The sequence below is a fragment of the Muscardinus avellanarius genome (genome assembly GCF_963383645.1).
Source record: "Muscardinus avellanarius genome assembly, chromosome: 1".
Taxonomy (NCBI): domain Eukaryota; kingdom Metazoa; phylum Chordata; class Mammalia; order Rodentia; family Gliridae; genus Muscardinus; species Muscardinus avellanarius.
The window spans coordinates 225238442-225243844 of record NC_137786.1 but is presented as its reverse complement, the minus strand read 5'-3'; the positions used below and the strand labels follow the sequence as shown (position 1 = coordinate 225243844).

The 5403-nt window shown below is 41.2% G+C and overlaps 1 pseudogene across 1 annotated transcript; it reads left to right on the top strand.

Annotated features, from left to right (window-relative positions):
• The first annotated feature begins 3373 nt into the window (after nt 1-3373).
• LOC308279693 (olfactory receptor 5B21-like) lies at nt 3374-4283 on the top strand (annotated as a pseudogene). Its single transcript has one exon. The product of its transcript is annotated as an olfactory receptor 5B21-like (transcript).
• The last annotated feature ends 1120 nt before the right edge of the window (nt 4284-5403 follow it).

Sequence of the window (5403 nt, the reverse complement as noted above, 5' to 3'; positions counted from 1 at the left end):
GTAATATCTTGGCCAGGCACAAGGCCCCATGTCTGTAATGTCAGTACCTGGGAGGCAGAGACAGAAGGATCCTAGGTTCCACGCCAAGCTCAGCAACTTAGTAAGACCCTGTTTCAGAATAAAAGTAAAATAGGGCTGGTGGTGTAGCTCAGATGTAGAATGCCCCTGGGTTCAACCCCTGATACAAAACAAAACAAAAACATGGTTCTCAACTAGGGGAACTGTTACCCCTCAAGAGACATTTGGGACATTTTGCAATGTCTGAAGACATTTTGGTTGTCTTAAATTGGTGTAGATGGTGGTGGTAGCGGAGTTTCTAGGAGAGGCCAGAGAAACTGCTAAATATCTCGTAGCACACAGAATAGCTCTTCTGTAACAGAGAACAGTCCAGACCATGGTGTCAACAGTGCTTATGTTGAGAAATCAGATCCTGGAAAAGTTTATAGACATCTAGTGAAGTAGCTCTGTAGCTTTGGATAGAAGGGCACTGTGTATGTAGGATCAGGAGACTGCAGAACATTGCTGAATTAGAGGACACAAACCTGTCAAAAGTCAAAAGAAAAAGAGTCAAAACGACCGGATACATTTCATGGAAAGTGCAGCTGGTTGGATGGAAATCCACAAACAAGTGAAAAAGGCTGAAATAGCCGGGCATGGTGGCGCATGCTTGTAATCCCAGCATTGGGGAGGCTGAGACTGGAGGATCGCACTTTGTGGACAGCCTCAGCTACTTAGTGAGGCCCTTTGCAACTCAGAGACCCGGTTTCAAAATGGGTTTCATCCCCAAACCCACAAAAAAAAAAAAAAGAAAAGAAAAAAAGAAAAAGGCTGAAAAGCTTGAAATTCTAGGAATTTGTTCTAAGGGACAAAAAAGTCATGAGAAGACATCTAGGGTAGAAATAGAGCATTGTTTATAAAGATGAACAACTAGAAATGAGGGTCTCTGTCTCATGGGGCTCTACACGCTGTTTGAGATGATTCTTATAAAATCAGACTATCCCTTGCCTGGCCTTCCAAACAGGAGAAAAAAGGCAGGTGGACTTTCTCTCTCTCTCTCTCTCTCTCTCTCTCTCTCTCTCTCTCTCTCTCTCTCTCTCTCTCTCTCTCTGTTGTGAATAGGGGGCTGCTCACCAATTTTCTCTCTCAGCAAGCAGAGACCAAGCAGAGCAGAAGTCTTGTTCTCCTTCTAATTCCTGTTTCTTTCTTTCCCTTCTCACTTCACACAAATGTTCCCTGTCCTGTTCCCTGAATCTTCTCTTGCTTGCTGTGCTACCCCAAGGAGGGGGGTAATAGGGGAGACAGAATCCTCTGAAAAGAGGCTTGAGCCTCTCTCCAGGCCTGAACATCTCCAAACAAATGAATACTTCTTAATATTACTCATACTGTAAGTCTAAGGAAATATTTTGGCAGGAAGTGTGGACCAGCTAAAAAAGAGAACAATAGAGTCTGTTTGCTTTGGAATTAAGTAGCATGAAAAATATTTCAATAACTTGCCACTGATGTTCTCTTCAATTCAGCAAATATTTATTTATGTGTGCAAGGCGCCATGGTAGGCTGGGCGAGTCCAGAAGGAATGGACGAATACAGTCACTGTCTCAGGAGCTCAGACACCATTGAGGAGCTGGGAGATTGTCGAGGTAATTGCGCAACAATCAACCAGAGAGCCTCGAGGGTAAAAGAAGGGAGGACTTAATTGTAAGCAAGATCAACTACATCAACTACACAACTTCAAATAGAAGGTGTGTGTGTATGTGTGTGTGTATGTGTGTGTGTGTATGTGTGTGTATTTATATTCATTTTTTGTACTGGAGACTAAACCTGGGGTGTTCTACCTCCTAGATATACCCCTAGCCCTTTTTATATTTTATTTTGAAATAGGGTCTCCTTAAACTGCTGAGACTGGCTTCAAATTTTTGATCCTCCTGTCTTAGACTCCCAAGAAGTAGGATTACATGTGTGTGCCACCATGCTCAGATAAATTGATAATTATATAATAAATATATATGGATATCTATATCTCTACATATTGCTGTATATAAATACATAGCATAGTACTTCAGCTGAACCACTGAGGAGGAATACATTTGCAAAGACATTAGAAGTTGTGGTTAACATCTCTTGATTTTGTATCAAATAGACCAAGGTTTTCATTCCACCTCCAATATTTACACATTATGTGAATTTTGTTAATAATCACTTAGCTATTATTACTGCTATTTTATAGTAATAGCTCTCCAGTCCTCATGAAAAGCTACACAAGTTTAGGAGAAAGTAGCATGAAAAACGAGAGTAGGTATGAAAGTTACTATCGACCAAGAATAACCTAAAGTAAGAAGGATAAATACTTATTTACACATTTTATGAAGGTAAAATAAAAATTGGAAATGAATGAGTGGAGTGTTATATATACAGTTTTTTTGTGTAAAATGAGTAAAATAATAGGATCAGTCTCAAAGTGTTGGCATGAAAATTTAATGAGTTACATGCGAGTAGAGCATTATCTGGCATATAGTAAAGATATTATCATTCAGATAATTAATACTGCCTAGTTATATGTACACATAGAATTTCAAATAATCTCTGATGAGGCTATATTATTGATGTGGAATAAGGAAGGCAAAAATAATGAATTTATACTTTTTACTTTGTAGTTTTTGATTTTTAAAAATTTGATTAAAGTCTTAAAACTATGTTGCCAGGCACATCCACATAATAATTTGTACTTATATGATGCAAATATATAGAATAATTCATGCTCCTAGTGCATGAACTTTGGTTTAGAAATATGAAGGAATAAACTTTGGTTTTTCTCATCTAATATTTAATGTTGTTTAACATTAAGTTCATGATTCTTGACTTTCTTATCTATAAAACAGGCATAACAATACATGTCTTGTAGGATTCAATGCTATAATAAAGTGGAATGGTCTAGCATTTTTCTTATACGTAGTATATTATCAGTATATGTTAGTTTTCTATTTAATTATTTATGTTTTTCAGTGCTGGGGATCAAATCCAGTGTCTCACACATGCTAGGCAAACACCCTACCACTGAGCTATATCCCTAGCTCATTTTCCTTTCCTTTCTTTTCCTTTCCTTTAGATTGAACCCAGGGATATTTTACCTCTAAGCTATACCCCCGGCCCTATTTTATCTTTTACTTTTAGAAACAGGGTCTTCCTAAGTTGCCGAGGCTGGCTTTGAACCTTTGACCCCCCTGTTTTAGCCTCATATGAACTGGAATGACAGGTGTGCACCACCATGCCCAGATCCCTGCCCAGTTTTCTCTTTGAGTATTCATAGCACCATCCTTTTAAATTACTTCACCGGCTCTTTCTCTTTACTCACCAGGTGAGATCCAAGCTGACTTCAATGGAGAACAGCACCGAAGCAACGGAGTTCATCCTCTTGGGATTAACAAATGACCACAACCTTCAGCTTCCTCTGCTCCTGGTGTTTATACTCATCCACCTCATCACTCTGGCTGGAAACGGGGTGATCTCCATACTCCCATGTACTTCTTCCTTGGTAGCCTCTTTTTGTAGACCTGGGTTATTCCACATCTGTGGCTCCCAAGATGGTGGCTGTGCTGCATTCTGGAAACAAAGTCATCTCCTACAATGGGTACGCAGCTCAGTTCTTTTTTGTGGGTTTTGCCACTGTCAAATGCTACCTCCTGGCCTCCATGGCATATGACCACCATGCTGCACTGTGTAGGCCCCTACACTACACCACCACCATGACAGCAGGGGTGTGTAAACTCTTGACCATCAGTTCCTACACCTGTGTCTTCCCCAATGCCTCAATCCACGCAGCAGACACCTTCAGACTCTCCCTCTGTGGGGCCAATGAAATCAATCGCTTCTTCTATGATATGCCCCCCTCCCCCGACCTCCTGGCGTGCTCTGACACATGCATCAGCAGGTTGGTCATCTTCTACGTGTGGGCTTCACCATCTTTTTCACTGTCTTGGTCATCCTGATCTTCTACTTCTTCATATCCATTGCTATTTAAAACATGTGCTCTGCTGAAGGACGCAAGAAGGCCATCTCCACCTGTGTGTCCCACCTCACTGCAGTGTCCATCTTCTACAGGACAATCATCTTCCTGTACTTACAGCCCAGCTCTGGCCAGTCCATGAACATGGGCAAAGTCGTGTCTGTCTTCTGTACTCTGGTGATTCCCATGCTGAACCCCTTAATCTACAGCTTGAGGTCAAAAGTGCTCTCTGGAAAATACTCAACAAACTTTTCCCCCATCTTCAAGTGTGAGGAGGAAGTAGGCAGCTTACTATGGGGTGAAGCTTCTCTCAGACCAACCTGCCCTCATGGCCTTGGAGGGAGGGAGGTTTGGAAGATTCCAGTTCTTTCTTCCCCAAGAACAGTGGTTACTTACATTGTGCAGAGAAGTTGTAAAAAGCAGCGCTTTGAAATGTCTCACTTGGGAAGATAATCTTAGGTTTAGCAGACAACGGGGGGCATTTAGGCCCTTCTTCCATGAGTTTCTTGATGTAGTTTAAAGCAGAAGGTAAAATCCTATGGCTGAATGTATTGAGCTTTTCCTCCCTGTCTTTTACTGTAAGGTAATTTCTACTTACTATTAAATTTGGTGTAAGGATTACATCTTCATTTATGATATTTGTTAAGTGGAATGCATAGTATTATGTTTTGTATTTCTTTGGTCCAAGGATTTGAACGTTTTCCTCTCTTTTCTTTTCTTTTCTCCTTTCCTCTATTTTCCTTTCCTTTCTATGGTAAGGAGATTGAACCCAGGGGAATTCTACCTCTTTGCTGCACCCTGAGCTCTGTTTTATGGTTTTGTTTTGTAACAGGGTCTCACAAAGTTGCTGGGGCTGGCCTTGAGCCTGCGATCCTCCTGTCTCAGCCTCCCAAGCACTGGGATGATAGACATGAACATCATACCTGGCTCTTTCTTTATTAATAATTATTTTAATTGTATGCATTTATGGGTTACCATGTGATAACTTGATAGGTATATACAATGTGTAGTGATCAGATGAGGGTAGTTATCATTTTCATCTCCTTAACCTGCTATTCTCATACCTTAGCCCCCCAAGTACTGGGATTATGGGTGTGTTTCCATGCCCAGACTGAAGGTCATAATTTAAAGACTAGGGCCCTGGACCAAGAGTCAGGCAATCTGGGGTTGAATCCTTCGAGTCCTTCGCCGCCCACCCCCACTCACACTCACTAGCTGTGCACCTCCTATCCTCCACCTCCTTCTGCTAAAGTGCTAAGATAACTTTGGTATAAAATAGGCTGCCTTGAAAATAAAAATCAGATGCTTCCCCTAAGCAGCAAAAACTAGGAGAAAAGGGGCAACAGGCAGAGGTCGAGCTATAGAAAGGGCCCTATAGTGAAGCGATTAAGGTGACCAATCAG